Genomic DNA, 24859 nt, shown 5'->3' with positions numbered 1-24859 from the left:
AGGCCACCCTCGTGCCTTGAATGTGCTCCCTCCTTACCTCTGCCTCATAGAATCTCCGTCTTCCTTCAAGATGCAGCTTAAGCACATGGAAACTTCCAATTGCTAGTGCCCACCATCCCTCACTATTTTTCATCCACTTTGTATTTATTCTGGGTATACATACATAATGTATATATATATATGTATACATTGTCTCCGCTTATATAATTCCTTGAGAGTAACAATTGTTTCTTTCTTTATATCTAAATTTCCAGCACTTAGCACAGTTCTCAGAAAAAGGCAGGCATCTAATAAATGCTTGCTGATTGATTCATGAATTTTATTTCATTTTTGAGACTTGATCTCCTTATCTCACCCAGGTAAGAAGCATAGCACCCCTCACAGCCTTTATCACACTGTTGACCAGCACGGAAGCTTTAAGCCTATTCCACTTTCCCACCTTGGATGAGTTCACCCCTTGCTGCCCCTCTCCAGCCCTACTCTCCCTAAGGGCCCCGCCATATTGGTGTCAAGGTTAGTGTAGACATGGCTTGAGCCTGATTGTACCTCAGAACTCCTGAACTCAAGAAATTCACTAGCCTCCACCTCCCCAGGGGCAAGTGCTATAGACATATACCACCACTTGGTGGTTTGTGAATTTTTAACAAGTTGAAATGAATCTGCACCTTTAAAACACTTTATTTTAAAGGCACAAACCATTATTGAAATGAAAGGGCTAAGGTGATTATTAGTCATGAGTAACTTTTGCCCTCCCTGGGCTTCTATTTTAAGACGCCAGGAGGGAACAGGGATCTTGATGCTTAAACAAAATAGAGAGGCCACCCCTGGCTTCCTTCAAGTCCAGCTAAAATCTCACTTTCTACAGGAAGCCTCTCCCAGACCCTCTTAATTCTACAGGCTTCCCTCTGTTGATTATCCAACTTATTCTGTATATAACTTGTCTATAATTGTTGTCTGACATGTTATCTCCCCATTAATTGTGAGCTCCTTAAGGGCAAAGATTGTTTTTTGCCTTTTTTTATATCCCTAGCACTTGGCACAATGTCTGGCACAATAGTAGGCACTTAGTAAATGTTTATCAACTGACTGACTGACTGACAGTGAATAAAATGATGGGCCTGAATTCAAGTCTAGCATCGGGTACTTACTACATACATGAGTAAGTAAATCATTTAACCCAATTGGACCTCAGTTTTTCTTCTATAAAATAAGGGGAGGGGATGTGATGCAAAGGTCCCCTTTCAGCTCTAAATCTGTGAGTTTCAGTTAAACCCAAGACAAATCTTGCTAATAAACTGGCTTATAAAGGGAAATAACTTCCTTGCCCTCTTTAACCCTATAAATGTAGGGAAAACAAGTCCCACTCTCCTCATTCATTTCCTAGGCTGGAGAAGCTCAGTGTCTGCATCATGGGGCTCCGCAGGCTGTTGATCTGTGTAGCTGGTGTTTGCAGAGGATTCTGACCCACAGGGGTGTGAGGTCTATTTCTGCCTCTGGTTAGGTGACTTAGAGCCCCAGTCTCCTCAAAGGGACCCAGCTTCAGGTGAAAGAATGCTCATTATGCACTTTGGGATGAACCTTTGTTTGCTCTATTCCCATGAATAACTTATGGAGCTGCAGCATCACTCAGAGCAGCCCTGACGTGACTGACATGACAGCACTATAGTTGAATCCCGGTCCCCCCCACCCAGGATACAATGGAATATTTGCTCGGTTCACATTTCACTCAGTCGGCTCTTCAACTATTTATAAGTCGAACAGAAATTTCCACTACTTCAGCTGACACACCTGGCTATACCTAGCAACTGATAAAAGAGACCCAACAGGGACCCTAAGGAGAAGTGCCTTTCTAAGAGCTCGGAGCACCAAGGGAGGGGAGGGGAGGTAGAGAGCAAGAGTTATAGGGATGCCTGCTCCAGGAGCTCCCTAAACTGACACCCTCGCTCTCTGGTGATGCTTCAACGATGCAGGCTGATAAGTAAATGCTGTCCCAGAATAAAACCCAGCAAATTATTATCTTGCCAAAGTTGCTGTACCTGTAAAATGAAGGGGTTGAATCAGCATCATCCCAGGCCCAAAGTGGTAGGCCACCTTCATGCTTGTTCTGAGACAACTACTCAAAAAAAAAAAGTATCAATTCCCAATGATCAATCATAATTCTGGAAGACTGATGATGAAAGAGGCTACCCAGCTTTGGACAAAGAGATGATGGAGTCAGAGACTCAGAGTGCAGAATGAGAGAGAGACAGAGAGAGATAGAGAGATGTATACACACACATGTGCGTATGTATATATGCATGTATATACATGTATGACTACGTATCTCTAACAAAATATATGTGTGCATCAATAGATATGTGTGTATATGTATGTACATACATGTATGAGTATTAGCTCTATCAAAAGATACATAATGTGTGTATTGATAGAGACAGAGCTATATGTATGTATATATATGTACACATATATGTTTAGATGCATGTATATACATATATGAGTATATGTATCAAAAGATATGCATGTATTGATAGATTTTGATATGTGTCTAAATGTGTATGTATATACATGTATGAGTATGTGTCTCTATCAAGATATGTGTGTGTGTGTGTGTGTGTGTGTGTGTATCAATAGATAGATTAGATATTTCTCTTAGATGTGGCCAATATTAGAATTTGCTTAACTGAATATATAAACTACAATGATTTCTTGGGATTTTTTCCTCATTTTTAAAGAAGAACAGGTGAAAGGGAAAAATACAATTTTTTATTAATAAATAAAATTGTAGAAGTTTTAAAGCATTAATTAAGTGACTACTGTGTGACAGGTGCTGGGGAAACAAATACAGGAATAAAAGTCCCTGCTCTCAAGGAGGTAACAGTCTGTCAAGAGAGAGCACATACACAGAGAAGTAAATACAAATACATAAACAAATTAAATAAAGGTAATTTTAGTGTGGAGGCATTAGCATCTGAAGGTTCAGAACAGAAAGGCTTCATGTAGGAGGTAGCATGTGAGTAGAGATGGGGGTTTTTTATTTTGTTTTATTTTTCCAATTAACAAAAATCTGTTTTCTTTTTCTCCTTCCTTCTTACCTCACTGGGGGAGGAAAAACTCTTATAACAAATGTGTGTGGTAAAGCAAAATTAATTTGCCGATTGGTCGAAATATCCATCCTCAATATGTATCCTCTGTGCTTCAACCCTCAGCCAGGAGGTGGGCAGCCCAATTCCTCAGGGGTCCTCAGCAACTGTGTGGTTGGTCATTGCATTCATCAGAGTTCTTGAGGCTTTCAAAGTTGCATTTATCTTTACAATATTGTTGCTGTGACATAAATTGCTTTCCTGGTTCTCCTCACTTCACTCTGCATGTTCTCCCAAGTCTGTCTGAAACCTTCCCCTTCGTTTCTCACAAGAAAATAACATTCCTGCACATTTACATACAATAGTTTAAACCATTCCCCAGCTGATGGTCACTTCCTTAGTTTCTAGATCTTTGCCACCATTTAAAAACACATATATATGTGTTTGCACATGTACATCTTTTACCCTTTCTTTGATCTTCTTTGATAGAGGCCAGTAGTAGTGTTTCTGGATCAAAAGGTATGCACAACTTAATAAGATTTCGATTACAGCTTTAAATTGATTCTGGAATGAACCAATTCACCATTCAAAACTAGGGATTCAAAGAGTCAGAGGTAAGCAGGCACATGTTCAGGGGCCATGTTGTTCTTGTTGGTCCTTTGTTCTTGAAGAGGACCATGACAGCAAGGAGGTGATGCCATGACTTGCAAGTGAATTGGATTTAAGTGAGGGAGGGCTGTGCAAAGTGACCAGCCTCACTTTCTCCTCTGGAGCCATCTGGGTCCAGTGGCCAGAGATAGATCAGGAGGACTGGAGCTGGCGCTTGGAGGTCATGTAACTGATTAACAAGAGACAAGGTAAAAACAATGTAAAGGTGTGGGAAGTGCGCTGGATTTTGAATGAATGAAGGAAAAAGCACTTATTAAGCACTTTGTTCTAGACACTGTACAGAGTGCAGGCAATCAAAGCACTATGTAACAAGCAAAGGTAGTCCTTGTCCCCTAGGAGGCTTCATTCTAATAGTGGAGACAAGATGTATAGGAGAGTGGTGGCAAAAGTGGGGCACTTTGTTCTCAAAAGTTACAGGCAGAGTGAATGGAGATATAGGGAAGTAGACTGATTTGATGGTTCCAGAACTAGACAGAAGGAGGGTACACATGTGGCCAGGCAGTTGAAGAATCTATGGAATGCCTGAAATAGCTGGCCAGGTGAGGCATCAAAAACTCAGAATAGTAGGCCTAAGGAGGAAGTCCTAATGTGAAAGGATTAACACCTCCAGGGTAGAGCTCTGAAGCAAGTGGCAAAGAAGCTGGTGAAAGATGGCAGGAAAGGAAGTAGAGAAGGAGAACCTACATTTGGTAGTGCCTCCTCTCTGTTAATGATCTCCAGCTTATCTTGTTCATATCCTGTTAGCTTGTTCATATGTAGTGGTTTGCATGGTTATTTCCTCCATTAGATTGTGACCTCCTTGAAATCAAGGACTATTTTTGCCTTTCCTTGCATACATGGTGCTTAGCATAGTGCCTGGCACATAGTAGATGCTTAATAAATAGGTACTGATAGGTAGGTAGGTAGGTAGGTAGATAGATAGATAGATAGATAGACAGATGTATGGAGGATAGATAGATGATAGGTAGATGGATAAAAGATTAATTGATAGAAATTTCATCGGATTTTAGAGTGTAAGGTGCCTTAGAGATCATATAGGATCAGAAAATGGCTCCCAAAAAAAGCATATCAATACCGCCATATAGCAAGCATTTTTTTTTTTACCGAAGGCTGCATTATTTTTATTTCAATCTAATATTCATTAAGCACTTACTCTGGAAGGCACCATTTGTGAAACAGTGTAGAAGGCACAACCTAGGAACTTACAATGTGGCTAAGGAGAAGAAATGCGTCTACATTACAGGAGGCATATAGTAAATGATATATGAATGGTACAACCAGTATCAATCAACCCCCAAGGACTTACTAAGCACCTGCTATATGACAGGCATGGTGATAAGCACTAAGGAATACAAAGATGAAATTGTGCTATGATGCCTTCCCTACCCACAAGGAGCTTACATTCTAATTGGAGAACCCATGCGTACAATGTAAGTATATGTGAACTCTATGCAAAAACATCCAAAGTAATTTTAGGAAGAATACCACAAGCAGCTTGGTGGCTCTGGAAAGCCTTGTTACAGAAGTGAGGTCAAACCAGAACTTTAAAGGAAACCAGGGATAATTTGTCTGCTAGCTAGCAACAGGTAGTTTGTGTAGTGAAAGAAAAAGAGAAGAAGCACTGATCTCAGAGGAGGCAAAGAGGAAGTTTGAATCCCAACTCTGCCACTTGCTGGGCATATTACTTAACCTCAGTGATGAGCTTCAGGTACCTCATCTTTAAAGTGGAGGCAGCTAGGTGGTGAAGTGGAAAGTGCACTGGTCCTAGAGTCAAGATGACTCATCTTCCTGAGTTGAAATCTTGCCTCAGACACTTACTTACTACACTTACTAACTGTGTGACCCTGGGCAAGTCACTTCACCCTATTTGCCTCAGTTTCCTCATCTGCAAAATGAGCTGGTGAAGGAAATGGCAAACCACTCCAGTGTCTTTGCCAAGAAAAACCCAAATGGAGTAGCAAACAGTTGGGCACGATTGAACAACAACAACAAAGATGTGAGGAGGATTTAATCCGGACTCGTGATTTTTTGAGTATGAGGAGCTCCCAGTGTGGAAACTTCCTTTACTGATGCAGCTCATCAACTGGCTGTAACTTATGGCCTTAAAGATTTACCTGGGATGGGGCAGCTAGATGGCATAGTGGATAGAGCACCAGCCCTGGAGTCAGGAGGACCTGAGTTCAAATCCAGCCTCAAACACTTGACATTTACTAGTTGTGTGACCCTGGGTAAGTCACTTAACCCCAATTGCCTCATGAAAAAAAAAAAAAGATTTGCTTGGGGGTACTAGGAAGTTAAAGCTCTTGCCCAGAGTATGTGCAGCTAATATATATGAGAGGCAGGACCTAAGCAGTTCTTCCTAAATCCAAGATGGCCCCATGTGCTGCCCTGCCTCTTCATATACTATAAAAATGTGACGTTGTTAGCAGAGAGAATCCTGGACTTGGTATCGGTAGAGATCCCAGTTCAAGTGCTGCCTGTTACACTTGCTAGTTATATGACTGTGATCAAACCTTTTAACTCCTCTAAATCCCAGTTTTCTCATCTGTCAAATGGAAATGTTATCTCTAGCATTAACTTCAGCTGGTTATTGTGAGGATCAAATGAGATATGCATTGAAAACTTTGCAAACCTTACAATGCTGTCTAAATGTCAGCAGTGTCTGCTTTGGTCTCAATATTTCATATCCTCTGAGGGAATTTGCCCATCACAATTAATGAAATCCAGGCCTTGCCAAAGAGGCTCTGGTTTCATACCATGTGTGCCGAAGTGGCCAGTATTAATGGAGCATCTGCCTTCTGTTGCTAAATTGGAGCAACTGGGGGGGGAGGGGAGGAAGCATTCTGAAAGATGTATTTGAAGCACCATGATTCATGACAAATTGGTATGACCTTCTCTTTGCTTAAAGAGTAGCAGAAAAGGCAGATGGTGAGTGACCTACCTAGAAAATGGAATCAGATGAATGTGTAGTGAGGAAATATAGTTTCTACTTTGAACTATAGGCCCTGGTTATCCCAGTGGTAAATGAAAAATGCATGTTCCATCTGTGCCCCGGCAGGAAAAGTAGCATTTCATTAAGAAGTGATTTCTTTTTGTTGCTGTTTGAAGAGAGGGGGCATTTTAAGATCCACCATTAGGACACGTCTTAGATTGTTTTGAGAGGCAAAACAGAATACTCACTTGGTATGAGGAAGCTTTGCATTCAGATTCTGCTTCTGACACTTGGACTAGGCACAGCTTCTCTTTGCCTTAGTTTCCTTATCTGTAATTTGGATAGGTCGGGCTCGATGGCTTCTATGTTCCTTTCTAGTTCTAAATCTATGATACTATATCAGACTTACTAGCTAGATGACCTTGGACATGTCACATAACCTCCATGAGTCTCAGTGTCCCCATATATGAAAAGGAGAATAATAATACTTGTAGAATCTATCTCACAGAATTGTTATGAGGGTCGAATGAGGTAATGTATATAATTGTGCTTTACAACTATAAAAAGCTACATAAATGTCTCCTTTGGAGAATATCTTCCCCACATGAAGTTACATAGGATCTCAGGGTTGGCACCTCACGGGACATCTAGCCCAACCAGCAGTAGAACAAGACTAGTCTCCACAACGTAACCGATAAATCATCACCTCGCCTTTTCTTGAAGACTTCTAGTGAACTCACAACCTCTGGGAAGCAGATTCATTGTTGCTGGACAGCTCTAATTGTTAAAAAGTTGTTTGGTTTGGTTTGATTTTCCTTACTACAACTGCAACTTTTACCCACTGATCCTAATTCTTACCTCTGGGGCCAAGCAGAACAAATATAATCCATCTGAAATATAACCCTTTAAATATCTGAAAAACAGCTAGCATGCCCCCACACCAAATCTGCTCTGGTCTAAACATCACTGATCCCTTGAACCGATCCCCTTGAAGCATAGCCTCAAACTTCACCATCCTAGTTGTCTTCTCCTGGATTAACTTGGAATTTCAATGTCCACCCTAATATGCAACACCCAAAATTGAAAATAATTCTCATATGGTCTGAAGAGGGCAGGGTACAATAATTTCCCTTATTTTGGACAACAACAGTTTGTAGCCTAATATGCCATTATCTTTTTCATAGTTGAAGTTCACTTATATTAGTTTTTAGTACAGTAACCCCCACCTACACACACACACACACACACACACACACACACACACACACACACACACATACACACGCATACACCCCAATATGGACCAAGGTATACATGTCAAACAATTTAGCTTGGTACCATGGATAGCTACAGTTTTAGGTTTACAAGAGGGTCCTCTTAGAATAAACCCATGGATGCAGGATTAAATGTCATATAACCTGGGTCTTCAGATCCAAGCTCTGCCATTTATTACTTTGTCACCTGAGACCAGTAAATTAACCTCTTTTACCATTAGTTTCTTCAAATGTAAAGTGGGGGGGGTGACTAGATGGTTTTAATGCAAACTCTAAATCTTCATTCCTACAACCGAACATCTGTTTAAGTGCCTTTGACTTGATAGCTTCAGGCAAGGTTCAAGACCGAATGAAGTAGATGCCAAAATGCCATTGAATTGTATTGATTTTGAAAATGGGACTTATTTTTGAAGAGAGAGAAAATGCCCTCAAGAAAGGTGTGGTGGATTTGAGTTAAAACTTTTGGTGCTGACACAGAGAGAGACAGAGACAGAGACAGAGGAAGTGAGAGGGAGGGAGGGACAAAAAGCCAAGTAAACTCTCTTCCCCCAAAGAAGTTTGATTTGAAAGAATACCTACTCTCTGTCCCTCTATAGCCAACTGCCATGTTATTTTATGTCAAAAATGTGTTTCAGTGGAAACTGATTATATGTGTTATGACTTTGCATTTCATTCAATTATAACAGTGAATGATAGCATTTAAAACAGCCCCAGAACTTATAACTTACAGAATCAGAACCTCAACATTCCCCTTCATTGAGAGGGTCTTCAAATAGATAGGATGACTATTTTCCAGGCATATATTATAAAGGATCACTAGAAAGAGAAGCAAAAGAAAAAAGTGGACAAAGGAGGTCAAGAGATCTCGAAAGGTGAGATCTGAGGAAAGGCCATTAAATACATCAGTGACGAAATCACTGGTAAATTTGGAGAAAGCCACTTCAGTTGAGTGAGGAGGTTAGAAGCCAAACTGCAAAGAGTTGAGGAAAGAAGAGGAAGTAGAGATGTGCAGAGACAAGTCTTTCTAAGAGTTTGACTTAGCAAGATTTGGGATTTAATTCTGCCTCAGTAGCCTACCAGCTGTTTTATCCTGGGGGAGTCACTTAACTTCTCTGCAACAGTCTCATCATTTGTAAAATAAGGGAAATGGACTCAATGATCCTAAAAGTGTCTTCCAGCTCTAACTCTGAGATCCTATGATGATAACCTAAGGTGATGGTAGGATCATATCCAAGCTTCTTTTTTTTTTCTAAGGATTAAGGCGTATGTTTATTAATTGATAAAGGGGGAAAGAGACTGAATCTCTCCTACTTTGTATGGTATGAGATTTCTCAGCAGCCTATGGACTTCAGGGCTACCTAGAGTTTCTGATGAGAGAAGAATATGAGATTACAGATGTAGAAGTGGAAGGGACCTAAGAGGCTGCTTAGTCCAACACTTACATTTTACAGATGAGGAAACTGAGGCCCAGAGAGGTTAAACAATTCACCTAAAATCACACAGATAGTAATCATAAAAGACAGGATTTGAATACTGGTCCTCAGTCTCCAGAGGCAGTATTATTTCCTCTGTACCCAGTGATAAAGTCACTAGTAGCATTCATTTTGACTTCAACCACTCTGGAGCCCTAAATGAAGAGACCAAATGAATTTTAGTGACTAAATGAATGTCTCAGAGTGATACCAAACCATCATGCAACCACCAGTTGGCAAGAGGAAGAACTGGGAGCCACTGGGAAAGTTGTTTTCATTTTGAAGGATATATTAGACTAAGGACTTCACATCAATGAAAACATTATACATTGATGTACATTTCTTTAAACCATAGGTTTCTATAGAAGACTGCCTAAGCCCATCCCCATACTTGTTGAAACTTTAAGAGAATGATGAGATTGACAAGGCACAAAAAATTCACAGTTCTATTTACATTTTAAAATAAAATAAAATTTTATTTTTCCACGAGTGTTCCCTCATTTCCAAAACAAACTATCCCATCGGGGGGTGGGGGGGAATCCAGCAAAAACATGTGTTCCAGTGTCCACATTTGACAATGTACTTCCCCAGTAGTCCCTCTAATTCCCACTATGAGAAGGGAGCTATGCTTCACCATTCCCATAGCACGTTGTAATGAGAGACTCCCTCATCCTTAGACAAGAGTGAAGGGTGACTGACAGCTCCCCAGGCAAGCCTAGCAGTTCTAAAGTCCTTAGTCTAAAATATGGGTTCCAACATATCCTTCAAAATGAAGACAACTTTTGCAATGGCTACCAGTCTTCCCTCTTGCCAACTGGTGTTTGCATGATAGGTTGGGATCTCTCTGTGACATTCATTTGGTCTCTAAAAGGGAATCCAACCTCTCAGAGGAAATTAAAACAAGTAAGTGAAATGTAAGAGCAGGGAGCTTTTTTGCCTTAAGATGATTAATTAACTTAAAAGGAAAAACAAAAGCTTCCCTTTGGAGTCAATACCATAATATTCCACTTGGAGCTAGGCAAAATGGCAAAGACAACATGTAAGGATGTCAAAGACTATAACAGGGAAGAATTTATTTCAATCACCAATGGGAACTACCAAGAAAATTCCTTATTAAAGATTCTGTTTTATTTTTTTAAAGTAGGTTAGGGATATGATTAAAACAAGAATTCTCCAGCTTTCTGTGTGATGTTATGCAGATCTCTTAATCTCTCTCAGCCAAGCAGAGGGATCATGCCACCAATATATTTCAATATAAAGGGAAAAGTTTTCACTAATTGAAGAGTTGTTCAGACCAACTTCCTTATTCTCTGTTTAGTTTCTAGCATTGTCAACTCTCTGCACTAGCATACATTGAGTTATTCCATAATTATGAATCAGGGTGAGCAATCAACCAACAAACATTTATGAAGCACCAACAGTGCTAGGCACTATGCGAGGTGCTGGGGCTAGAAACACAAAGAAGTAAGCTTTCTCAAGAATGAAACAACTCTCAAGGAGCTTATACTGGAATGGGGCCAAGCATTCATTGCAGCTCAAGGTTTATGGAAATCTTGGCATTGTTCTTCAAAACTGATGGATTTTGTGAATGGCTTTGTGGAATAATAGATTGACTTCTGGCTTTGGAATCAGATGGACTTGGGTTCAAAACCTACTTCTGACACTAACTAGCTATGTGGCTCTGGGCAAATCATTTTAACTCTGTCTCAAGAAATTCATCTGTAAAAATGTGGATTACAATAGAGAGTCAGCCTGAGATAGTGGATAAGGAGCTGGCCTTGAAGACAGGAAGTCTCAGGTTCAAATCTGGCTTCCGTCACATTTTACTTACATGACACTGAGCAAGTCACCTAACCCTTCAATACCCTAGGCAACTACCTGAGACTTAAGTTGCAGGTGCTGTTCTGCATCAGTACAGGAAGTTTCTCTCTCATCAGTGTGATCCTTATACCAGTGAAATCACAGGTCCAATTCCTAGTATCAGCCCTAGTTATTCCTCACAGTTATTAGATATATTACATATAATTAGATACATTTATACATAGATATACTCGATATATATCTTTGTGCTAAGCAATGGGTACACAAAGACAAGTATTCAATAGTCCCTCAAAGAGCACATATCTAAAAGACTCCCCATACACATACACATGCACACACACAAAACCAGGAAAGGGTGGCATTTAATCTGTGTCTTGGAATCTAAAAGGCAGAGGTGAGGAGGGCACGTATTCCATGCATGGAGGATAGCCAATGATAGGAAATGGATTGCCATGGGCAAAGAACCACAAGACCACTAGTTTGGCTAGACTGTGGAGTGTGTGGAAGAAGGGAATAATGTGTAATAAAGAAGGAAAGGTACAATGAGTATAGATTGTAAAGTTCTCCAAATATCAAATAGAGAATATTTCATACTAGAAGTTATTAAGAAGACACTAAAGTTCATTGATTGTCATGGTCAGATCTGTGCATTAGAAAAATCACATTGGCAGTTCTGAGGAGGATAGAGCAGAGAAGGGAGAAAATTAAAACTGGATGACCAATTAGGAGGCTGTAGCAATGGCCCAGGCAAAAGGTGATGAGAGCCTGAACTCTCTGGTGGCCATGAGGGTGGAGACAAGGGGATGGATGCAAGACATGAAACAAAGGCAAAATTGACAAGATTTAACAACTGATTGGGCAGATGGGGTGAAGTGATATTGAGGAATCAAGGGTAACACCAAGATTATTAACCTGGATGGCCGTATATATGATGGGGGCCTTCCTTAAATAAGGAAGTTCAGAAGATGAGTAGGTTTAAGGGAAAGATAGAGTCTAGTTTTAGAAATGTTGAGTTGTAATGCCCACAGTTAGCCAGTTAATAAGCATTTGTTAAATGCCTGCTATCTAGTTTGAGGTGTCCAACAGGCAGTTAGTGATGTCGGATTGGAGCTTAGGAGAAATATTAGAGCTGGATAGATCTAGAAATCATACACGTATAGGTAATCATGAGAACAGATCATGTCAGCAAGAGAGAGAATGCAGAAAGGGAAGAGGACTTAGGACAGAAAACTGGTGCACAAAATGAGACAACAATTGTAAAGCGTATTATAAAGTGTTATGTAAATATGATGGAGGAGACAATGGAGAAAGAAATATTTGAGCAAGCTCTGAGAAAAATGAAAATTGTTAGAAAAAGATAGTGAATAACCATCTATTGGGAAATAGCTGGATAGGTTGTGATATATGATTGTGATGGAATACTAATGCATTACAGAAAATGACAAGCAGGATGGGTTCAGAAAAACCTGGAAAAACATATATGAACTGATGAAAAGTGAATTGAGTAGAACCAGAACATTGTAACAGTAGCATTGTAACAGTGTAACAGTAGCATTGTAAGAGTGTAACAGTAAAACCAATATCATAATGATGATCCATAGTGAAAGACTTAGCTACTCTCATTAAGATAATGATGCAAGACAGTTCCAAAGGACCAGGGATGAAAAATGCTACCCTCCTCTATAGAAAGAACCGAAGAACTTTAAGTACGGATTAAAGTATCTTTTTCACTTTCTTTATATCTCTTGCATTTTATTGTTAGGTTTGATTTTGGTGGGGTGTGTGTGTGTGTGTGTGTGTGTGTGTGTGTGTGTGTGTGTTCCTTTTGCAACATGCCTAATAAGAAGTGGAAAAAAAAAAAAAGAAATGGATAGTGGCCACAAAGGGACCAAAGTAAGATGGACACCAGATGGCCATTTGAGAGGATAAAAGGGGAACAAAGCAAGGTCAAACAGGAAAGAATTGTCAGTGAATGACATTAATTCAGATGTTAAAAAAAAAAGCCAGGAATACGTCGGCCTAGTTATAAACGTCAGCCAGTATGTCACTGGCTCTGCAGTGGATCCTAACGAAATATCCCAAGAGTAGAGCAGAACAGTTCATCAGTCTACCATAACTAGAGGAAAACATCACTTAAGAACAATCTATTCCCCTTCTTCTTTTTCTGTTTTCAGCATGTAGCCTTCGGACATGTAATTCGCTCTTGTGAATGAACTTGCTCACCAGGATAGCCATTTACAATGCATTATGAATTAATAAATTGGTTTTCTTGTAAATTGATCTCATGTCAGTTTGGATCACGTGAGCCAGTTCCCCCTAGGGCTAATCTCCCAGGTTCCACCACAGCAAAGAGGTCCGGGCCTATGCATGGGCTTATTACACCGCCAAGATGCAGAAACAAAGCCAAGGACTCCTTACTAAGCAGCCCACAAAAAACCCAAATGATAATAATAATCACTGGCATTTATAACACACCTTAAACTTTTCAAAGTGATTTACCAATATTATCTCATTGTATCCTCGCAAGTCCCTTGGGAAATAGATCCCATTATTATCTCCATTTTGCAGATGAGGAATCTGGGCAGACCAAATTTAAGTGACTCGTCCAAGATGATAGCCTGTGGTAGGAGTCTAACTCAAAGACATCTCAATGAAATCCATATTTTCACACTAGTAGAAAATGCCTTTTGGTTTAAGGAAAATATAAGATGGGATTTTCCCACTCTACATGTTATTTGTAAAAGATATAATCCAGCCTTTTGTGACTTGACCTCTCTAAGCTTCAATTAAGACACAAGTGAATACATCCTCCTTAGGGAAGAGGATGATGGATGAAGAGGGAGTGACCAAGAGAAGAAATAAGAGGAAACTGGGTAATGGCAGCCTAGAAAGGAGAGAAGTATGTTGGGAAGAGAGAACAGTAAACAAGAGCATCAAAAGCAACAGAAAAGTAAGTTGAGGAATAAAAATAGGCCATTGGATTTAGGAATTGAGAGATCAATAAGAGATCCAAAGTAACGTTGGGGAAACTTGGTTTGAAAGTGTGTTAGAATTAGAGGGAAGAGTGGATAGTAAATACCTAATTCTTTCAAGGAATAGGAAGGTGACTTCAGGTAAGATTGGAACCTGGTAAAGAAAATGGAGCAAGGAGGTAGAAGACCTAGGTTTGTGTCCCAGATCTAATATGTGACCTGGAACAAATCATTTCTCTGAGCATCATTTTCTCCTTGCCAAGAAAACCTCAAATGGGATCATGAAGAATCAGACATGACTGGAATAATAACAATAACAATTAGATTGTAAGCTCCTTGAGGGCAGTACTGCCTTTGTTTTTATTTGCATTTGCACCCCAAACTCTTAGCACAGTGTCTGATATATAGTAAGTACTTAATAAATGTTTACCAATTGAAATGTTTACCATATGATACCAGCAATTTGGTGTGACAAAAAAAAAAAAAAGCTAATATGATCTTGGTCTACATTAAGGGATGGTTTGTTTATAGCAACAGGAAGGAGATAGTCCCACTGTACTATGCCCTCATCAGGCTTCCTCTGGAGTATGATGTTCAATTCTGGGATCCTCAGTTTAAGGAAAGCATTTATAAGCTGACCAGTGTGCAGAAGAGGACCAATCAGATGGTTATGGGCCTAGAGTCTAAGTCATAAAAGGATTGGTCAAAAGTATTGGACATGTTTAGCCTGGAGAAAAGAAGACTCAATGGGATGTGATAGCTGCCTTCAAGTATTTGAAGAGCTGTTGTATGGAGGAAGGATTGGATTTGTTTCTGTTTGGCCTCAGAAGGAAGAAGCAGGAGCAGTGATGGAAGTTGCCAAGATGCAAATTTAGGCTTGACATCAGGAAGAACATCCTAACTATTAGAGTGAGCCCAAAATGGAAAAGGGAGGTAGTGAGTTCCTTTCTCTTTGGAAATCTTCAAGCAGAGACTGATGTCCACTTGTCAAGTATATTATAGCAATGATTCTTCTCATGTGTGGGTTAGACAAGATAGCCTTCTAGTTGGAAGGGACCTCTGAGGCTATCCACTCTAATCTATTCTAAGATTAATAGCATTGCTGTTACAAATTGCTTTGTGAGAATCATCTTGGTGGTGTTTTCTTTCTCTCTCTCTTACTCAAATAATCATCCATATACTTATATCCTTACATATAGTATCCTTCCCAAAGGAATGTAAGCTCCAGGAGGGCCAGTATTATATTCCAATCTATCTTTATATCTCCACTGCTAGTACAGTGTCTTGTACATAATAGATGATCAGTTATTGGCATGAACTGATTACCAACCAAGCCTTTAGGTACACCCTCAGGGCAAACCACATTTACCCAGGATTCTTGGGAAGAGTTTTCGTTTTGCCTTTGCTCTTTATCAGCAATGAAAACTCCTGAAATTAGCTCTCAGATTAAGGATACAAAAGTGATTGAGTTGGGCAGCCTTTGAAAGCAGTGCTATGAGAGCAGCAAAACTATGTAGTTCTACTTCCCCAAGAAAGGCGAATTCTTGAACTGTTAGTCTTAAACCTCTGTAATCAACAAGGTTTGGGTTGTGTTTTTTTTTTTAAGTTTGGGTGGTTTTCTTTTTTTTTCTTTTCTTTTTTTTTCCCACAAAGCCAGGGTTATAAAGAGCTCTTCTCAGAATATAGTAATTATCAGCTGCCACCACTCCCAAGTGTTACTTTCCCTCACACTTTTTTTCAGGAGGGGGTTGGGAGGGTGGTCGTCTCAATTGTCAGCTTGTAATCAGAAAGAAAATTACCGACACTGCTTTTTAAAGAATCCTTAAAACACACAGAAACACACAGAGAGAAGCATTAAGCTTATAACAATTACTCTAAGGAAGAGACTTCCCAGGTGGTGTTCTATCTCTGGTGCATCAGTTGCAAAAATTTCCCCACTAATGAATCAGCCCCAGCTACAATTAACATTTCAAATCACAGTTGGTCAGTGTGTTTATGTAAGGAGTGAAGAAGAGATAAAGGAGCATTACTTAAAGTGGGATAGCAAACGTTTGAAGGGCTTTGAGTCTCCATATAAGGCAGAAGAAACTCTATCCCAAGGGCTCTTAAATCTTTTTCTTAAGTGTCAAAGACTCCTTGGGCTGTCTAGCAAAGCCTATGGACCCCTTCTCAGAATAACAATTTTTAAATGCATAAAGTAAAATGCAGAAACCAATTTGTTGAAATATAGTTATCAACATATTGAATAAAATAAGTCCACAGTCCCCAGGTTAAGAATCTGTGCTGCTCTAGGCAAATGTCATCAATTTATAGGGCTTAGAGCTGGGAGAAAACTTAGAAATCCAATGTAGTCCAAGGCATGCATTTAACTGGTGAGGAGTAAAAGGTGAGACCCTGAGAGATGAAGAGAATTTTCCAAGGTCACACGGGCAGGAAATAGAAGAGCCAAGATTCAAACCCAACTCCTCAGTTACTCGATCTAATTCATACAATTGGAAGGAATATTATTTCCATGCCTTTGCACTGCCCTCCCTACACCTGGAATACCCTCCCTCCTTTTCTCAGCCTCATAGAATCATCTTCCTGTGAGATTTAACTCAAGCACCATCTTTTGCATTAAGCCATTCCCTAACCTCCCTGCCCCATCCCCATGCTAGTGTCCTACCTCCCATAATTTTATACCTGTGATAATTAATCCAGGCTATTCACTGGAAGGCCAAATACTAAAGCTGAAGCTTAAATGTTTTGGCCACATAACGAGATGGGACACATTGGAAAAGACCCTGGTGTTGGGAAAGAATAAAGGCAAAAGAAAAAGGAAAGGGCAGAGAATGAGACAGATAGTGTCATGGAAACAATGAGCATGAACTTGGACAAATTTTGAGAGATAATAGTGGAAAGAACAGCCTGACGTGCTATGGTCTATGCCATAACCTTTTATTAAATGTATTTTATTAAAAGGATTTGTTCTGTAAAATTTAGATTCAGTCAAAAGGCTATACTTGAGGACCTAAGAGGCCACATGTGGCCTTAAGACTACAGGTTCCCCACCCCTGGTCTATGGGGTCATGAAGAGTTGGACATGATGGAACAACAACATATACAGACATGTGCACATACATATATGCAACCACATATATACATACATATACTTATACACATATATATACATATATATAACATGTGTGTTAAAATGTGTGTGAAATATGTGTTGTAAAATATATATATCTATATATGTGTGCATGTGTATAGATAAATATAGATAAAGATATATTTTGAATGTATTTGTTATCTCCCTAGTAAGGCTATAAATTCAAGGTCAATAAGGATTGTTTCATTCTTTGTATCTGTGCAGTGTCTTGCATATGGTAGGCACTTTATAAATGATTGTTGACTGACTGATTTGATAGCAGGGCCAAGATTCAAACCCAGGTCTTCAGACATTGGATCTCATGTTTTTTCTACTATATGAAATTAATTCTCTGTGCTAGGCTGGAAATAAGAATATTAGCTCACATTTGCATAATAATTTAAGGTTTATGAAGTACTTCACTTTGAATCGCCTCATTTGATCCTCATAACAATTCCATGAGATCAATGCTATTATTTACCTCATTTGAAGATGAGGAAACTGAAGCTCAAGCAGGCTGAGTGACTTGCCCAGGTTTACACAGCTACTCAGTATCTGGGGTGGGATTTGGGGTCTAGGGCTCTCTCTACTATGCCAGGATGCCTCTTCAAGAGGCAGAGTGGCTTTTATGGCTGAGTTTTTCTTGCAACAGTCTGTCTTTGCTTTAGACATAATCTCTTCTCCTGCCTGGAATCCCCCACGTCTCTATTCTTCTTTAATGGAAATTTCCAACTTTCCTGGTGGATTTCTGCCCATAAAAGGTGGGAAACTAGTTGGAGACACTTCTTAGAGATCTCATGCCTTCTTTATAAAACCTCCTAAATTGTTCCATTTCCTAGTCCACAGAGTGACAAAAGACTCAGGAGTCCCAACCCATCAATGATAAAAACTTGTTGTAAAGATGCATCTTCTTGCATTGAGGACTCCCTTCCCCTTTGGATGGCCTGAAAATCATCTTGCAAGAGGTTCTGGTGATATACCTGTTTACATTTTTATTCCATCCTGCTCTGGAGAGATTAGCTACTGCTAGGATTTTGGGGGAGAGGGGGACAAGTACTTCCTTAAAATCCTTCCTTTGCTTCCAGTGACTCCCCCTACATGTTCTCACCCTTGGGTGTCTCAAGTTGATGCCTATGTCCTTCCCTTTTTTTAAGTTAAAAAAATACTACAAATAAAAATGTATTTCATGACCACTGATATGATTTTTTTTCATATATGTCGTAAGATCATAGATATAGAGCCAGAAAGAACCTCAGAGACCTTGCAGTCCAACATCCTCATTTTACAGATAAAGAAACTAAGACCTAGGGAGGTCAAGAGATTGACCCAACATTGAACTTCTTTAAAAAAAAAAAATTGGTAGGGATTTCCAGCTTTCCTGGTGCCCATCAGAAGTGAAAAGCCTGTTGGACAGCATTGAATGAATGGTCTACAAAGTTCCCCCAAAGTCTCTGAATTCCTGAATCAGACCAGAACACTGTTTGTTTTATTCCAATTGATATTTTTATCATCATTATTTCCCAGATCATGCCTCCCCTCCTTTCCCACCCAAAGAGACACCTTTCATAATGAAGAATTTTAAAAAGGAATAGGAAAAAGAGCAATTCAGCAAAACTGATCAACACATCAATGAAGTCCAATATGCCGAGTGTGGAACACTCTTCACCAGACTTTAGAATTAAAATAGAATGACTATAAGTGCATGGCTTCCATAATTAAGAATCATTGTGACGTTTCTATCTATGGACAAATCCCTTGATCTCCCTGGACCTCAGTTTCCTGATCTGTAAAATGGAAGGATTAGACTGGATGGTTTCTGAGGTCTCTTCCAATTTTAAATATATGCTCCTATTATATTCATGAAAAAAAAATATCTCCCTGTTAATGATCCATTGCATTATCCTGATGATAAAGTATAAGGCTTTAGGGTTTTTTTTTAATTTCATATGAATATAAAAGTTATATCAACTAGACTGTTTAATTGGCAATGTTGCCATTAACCTCAAACTTCAAATATAAATGGTTTTGATAGGCCATCCTTGTGTAATTAATGACTTTTTATGCAAAGTAGAACACAACTGAAAGCTGTAGCATCATCTGGCCCATAAAAGGAAAATAAAGTACCAGTGAGAAGAATAATAGGCAGCACTGTACAGAGAAGCATCTTTAACCTAACAAGACCCATGTGAGCAAAAGAAGGCTCCACACTTTAGAGGAGAAAAACTGCCTAGTGTGCAAAAGGACTGAGACAGATGATGGGTATAAAAAAAACCACCAGGCAGATGATTCCCTCTGGGGGGTTTCCTTTTATTGCTTGTCCTTCTTGAAGTACCTGGGGGCCTACCAGCTTTGGATGACCCACTTTCTTTCCAGGGCTCTCAGTGCTTTCCTGCAAAGGGCCATTTTGGACTTTTTGTTGTTGTTTCTGCTGCTGCTGGGGCTGTGGCTGTTGTTTTTGTTGTTGCTGTTGTTGTTGTTCTCCTTCCCCTCCCCTTCCCCTTCCCTCCTCCTCCCTCTTCCATCCTCTTCCCTGTTCCTCCTCTTCCTCCTTCTTCCCCCCCCTCCTCTTCTCCTCTTTCTCTTACTCCTTCTCCTCCTCCCCCTCTCCTTTTTCTTCCTCCTCCTCCTCCTCATCTTCTTCTTCTTGTTCTTCTTCTTGTTGTTCTTGTTCTTCTTCTTCTTCTTCTCCTTCTTCTTCTTCTTCTTCTTCTTCTTCTTCTTCTTCTTCTTCTTCTTCTTCTTCTTCATGAAGATCAATGTTCATGTGCTTGCTATTTGCAGCTGGTTTACCTGGATTTTCCTTCCTTACTCCTTCATCAAGCTCTAATTACGATGTTATTACCTAATAGTCACAAAGGAGGAATGTTGGAGGGATTTATAACTGTATGGATGAAACAAAAGAGAAATAGATTAATAATTCCAAGAGATGCAGTACAGGGTATGAAAAGTGTTCCATTTCTGGACATTAATCTGGCCTTTGCTCCTAGCCAGCTGTGTGACCTTGATGAAGCCAATTATCCTCTCTAGGATCCAATTCTCTGTTCTTTAAATTGAGAAGTTTTGGTTTGATGATCTCTGAGATCTCTTCTAACTCCACCTTCTATAAATCTGAGTATCATAAGACTGAAGAAAATCAACATAGGATCATAGATTTGGAGCTGGAATCAAGCAAGCAATTAATCAACAATCATTTTTGAGCACAATTACGTGCCAGGAACTGTACTAGCTTCTGGGGATTCAAAGGCAAAAATTAAACTGTTCCTATCCCCCAGGAACTTTCATTTTGTTAGGATATGAGAAAAAAATATGCTTAATGGGTATGGGGCATGGTAGTGAGCTGGTTTGTTCAATATTTCTATTTGCCCCTTTCTCACTTGACTATTGACTCATTGCCTACATGAATTTCCCATTTTGAATGATACACTTCTTCTCTTGGAAATGGTATCTTGTACTCCTCTCTAACTTTCCATGCTCTGAATCCCCAGCCAAAGATAGCATTCTGGAAAAACACCTCAATATTAGATCTATCTTCTTTGAGTATTTTCACCTCTCAATTGTCTCCTACCAACTGCATTTCCAATAAGTGCACATGAATGAGCAAAAGCCTGTGCTCCACATTGTCTATAGAAACAAAGTAAATGTATAAAAATAATCAACAAGCATTTATGAAGAGTTTTATATTCCAGGCATTATGTTAAATATTGAGGATACAAAGAAAGGTAAACACTGTCCCTGCACTAAAGAAGCTTACGTTATCATGGGAGATACAACATAGAGATAGCTAGATGTACTAGGTATAACATGAAATACACATTGTAGATGAAAGCTAATCTTGGAGCAGAAGGTACTAGCAGCTGCCAGAACTGGGAAAGGCCTCCTCCAAAAGGGAGCATTTGGTTTGAGTCTTAATAGAAGCTAGAGAAAGTAAGAGGTAGACATAAGGAAGGAAAGCACTCCAGGAATGAGATGGTTGACAAAAAGGTATAGAGTCAGGACACTGAATGTCATACCTCAGGAAGAACAAGTAGGCCAGAATAGTTACATCATAGAATGTTTGCTAGAGAGCAAAGTATAAGAAGACTAGAGGAAGCTTTTCTCCTTAGAGACTTTAGAGAAGTGTAGGAAGGTGAGATTAGGGCCTCTCTCTTGGTTGACTGAGTTCCCAACTTGCTCTCATCCAAAGAGTTCATTGACTCTTGTATATTTTTTAGTTAAAGTTTTATTGATGCATTTTGTTTTCACATTACAAACATTTACACACTACTCCCATTCCATGGGAGATTTATTGTACCAAAGTAAAACAATCAAGTATGCTTGCCAAAAAAGACCATTTTATGGAGAACTCACACAGGGCAAATGCTCACATGGTGGTCAGAAGCAGCAACACAAGGACATTCTCAAGGTCACTCTGAAGAACTCTGGAATTGGTTGTGTGACATGGGAGACCATTCAGCATGGCGTGCCCTCATCAGAGAAGGTGCAAAGCAGAATTGAAGTAGCTCAAAAGAAATGTAATATGCACAGATATAGAGAATCCACCCCAAGTGTTCCCATGGACTATTTGTGCAACATTCCGAGCTTGTATTGGTCTGATGAACCACAGTTGTCCACACTGTAACTTGACTCTAGCATAGTGATATTATTTCGGTCCTCTTCGAAAATGAAAGACAACCACCAACCACAGAATTCTACATCTATAGCACCTCCATCTCTATTTTTTTAATTAACAGAACTTTTAAAATTTTTTAATTAACAGAAATCTATTTTTTCTCCCTACTGTTCACTATCCCTTTGGGGGGAAAAGTAAAAAGAAAAATATTCCAATTTAGAAAACTCACGGTTGCATTGGATGGAGTGGAGTAGGGAAAGACTTGAGGCAGGGAGATCTGTTATGACATAACAGTCAATAAGTGCATGAATTAGAGTGGTAACTGAGTAAGTAGGTAAGACAGTAATGTTATGAAGGTAAAAATGACAAGGTTTGGCAATAGCTTCAATTATAGGGGTTGTGGTGAATGAGAGTGGATGGAAAGACCTCAAGCTTCCATAAGGAAAGCCAAGGGGAGAAAGGAGATGTAGAATTACTGTCCTCTGCTTATAGTCTAGAGGGGTTTCATCAATGCGACTTCTGTCCCAAAGCTACTGGTGCCTGATATGCCCAACCAGTCTCACTTCAAAAGCTCTGGCCCCTTCCTTTCTGGCCATTACTCCTGCCCAAACTTCTACTTTCCCAACTCCAAATGATGGTTGAACCAAATGGTCTCTTGAGCCCCTTCAAACTTTAAATCTATGATCCATAGTAACTTACCCAAGGTCACAGAGGTAATAAGTAGAAGAAGGGAGGATTTTACTTCAGTAACTCCAAGTCCTAATGCAGAGTGTTTTCCACTATGTCATGTTGCCTACAAAATACAATTTCTAGTCAATTCTATATCTTGTACCAGATCAGCTCATTTTCCTACTCTAAGATAAGATATTAACTCCTGGGGATAGCCAGAGATTATTATTCACCTCTCAGGGCTGTTGCCACAAAAGCACTTCAAAAACGTAAAGTGCTTCATAAATGGCATTGCTATTATTACTATGTTGTTTTAAAATTATTATTATTCTCTCACTCATGTTGATCAAACCCTTCAAGGTTTTATAACATCCCTCTGCATGGTTAATCCCTCCAATGACATAGCTTGAGATCCTGCCTTAACTTAAAGGATTTCCAAGAATTAATGGGGCTGAAAAATTCCTCACCCAGCTTCCAATCTGCTAATGAACCTCTCTAAACTTGTGCTGATCCTCAGAAAAACAATGTATAAATGATTGTCAAGCCCACATTCAGAGCCTTCCCAGCTTTGAGTCATCACAATACAATGACCACCCCATTATTCTAGACAACTGGTAATAAATATCAAATAGAGGGCTAATGGACACAGGGTACATACTCACACACACATACACACAGAGTTTAAATTACCTTTCATTTACCTTGCTTGTATTTTTTAATGTCCTTTTGTAAGGGAGTTGGTTTTTCCCAAACCTAATCACAGAAAAAAAGGCTGGATAATGAGGTGTTAAGCCGGAAAAAAAAATGTGTGTGTGTATCATATATATATGGATAAGGCCTGTAGGAATTTGTTTTGCTTGACTATAAGCATATGTTACAAGGATTTTGTTTTTCTTTAGTTGGAATGGGGATATGAGGGAAAGAAAATGGACTTTTGTTCATTGAAAACAATGAAAGTGAAAAATAAAAAACTATATATGAATAGTCTATCTGATATTATGCTAATATTGACATAGAACCATCGAGATATTAATTGATGTGATACCATATTATTAACTCTCTACCAATGGCAAAGAAAGCTAAGTCTTGTTGGTAATAGACACACAACATTGGTTGATATAGAGTTAAAAGGACCCCTCAGAGGTCATGTAGTCCAACGTCTCCATCTTACAGATGAGAAAACGTAGACAAACAGAGGTAAATGATTTATCCAGAGTTGCACAGCTAGTAAATGTCTGAGGCCAGATTTGAACTCATGAAGATGAATCTTCCTGATTCCAAGCATAGTGCTCTATCCACTGCACCATCTACCTGCCTGAAAGGGTACATTAAATGAACCCTAATGTTCCTTCCAATTCTAAATCTTTGGTTATATGAAATGAAAACCAGACTATTCAGATCTTTCTCAGACTCAAAATGCTACACACAATCCTAGAATAAGCATCTATTAATACACTTCAAAGCACTCTTGATGTTATTAAAATATAAGCTATCATTATTTGCCTCTGTGGGGGGGGGGGAAGAGGGTGGGTTGTGTATGTATGTATGTATGTATGTATGTATGTATGTATGTATGTAGTGGCATAATGAATAGAATGCCAGGCCTGGAGTCAGGAAGACTTATCTTGGTGAGTTCAAATATGGCCCCAGACACCTCCTAGCTATTTGACCCCGGGCAAGTCACCAAGCTCTGCCTCAGTTTCCTCCTCTATAAAATGAGCTAGAGAAGGAAATGACAAACCATTTGAGTATGCAAAGAAAGAAAACCCCAAATGGGGTCACAAAGATTTGGACAACTCAACAAAATGTATGTATGTATTTATATTTCATGTTTCTATTACCATGATAAAGTGAAAGGCAATTATTATGCATATAGCATTCAAACTCTGACACAAAAGAATGCCCAATGAGATCTCTGTGGCTTGGTATTCCCACTATGATAACTCCACTTCTCTACAACTACCCTTCTGATTTTTTTTCCTTTCTCAGCAAATATACCCTTTCTGTAACAGAATGAGACCCAGGGAATTGGAAATGTCAAAATATATTGAGCAACAAAGAGACAAGTTTTGCATAAATATTTACATCTTACACAACAACTCACAAGTTGGGATATTTTAGACATCTGGGGCAATCGGAATCTCTTCAGGTTGATTTCTAGTCCAAATCGTGTCTAGAAATATGTCTGGGAAAATGTTATTTTTGTTTCCTAAAGTTTCCACTAGATTGCA

Source organism: Phascolarctos cinereus, unplaced genomic scaffold (assembly GCF_003287225.1).
Source record: "Phascolarctos cinereus isolate Bilbo 61053 unplaced genomic scaffold, phaCin_HiC Scaffold_1;HRSCAF=81, whole genome shotgun sequence".
In the NCBI taxonomy this organism is placed as follows: Eukaryota; Metazoa; Chordata; class Mammalia; order Diprotodontia; family Phascolarctidae; genus Phascolarctos; species Phascolarctos cinereus.
Note: the sequence above shows the minus strand (reverse complement) of the source record.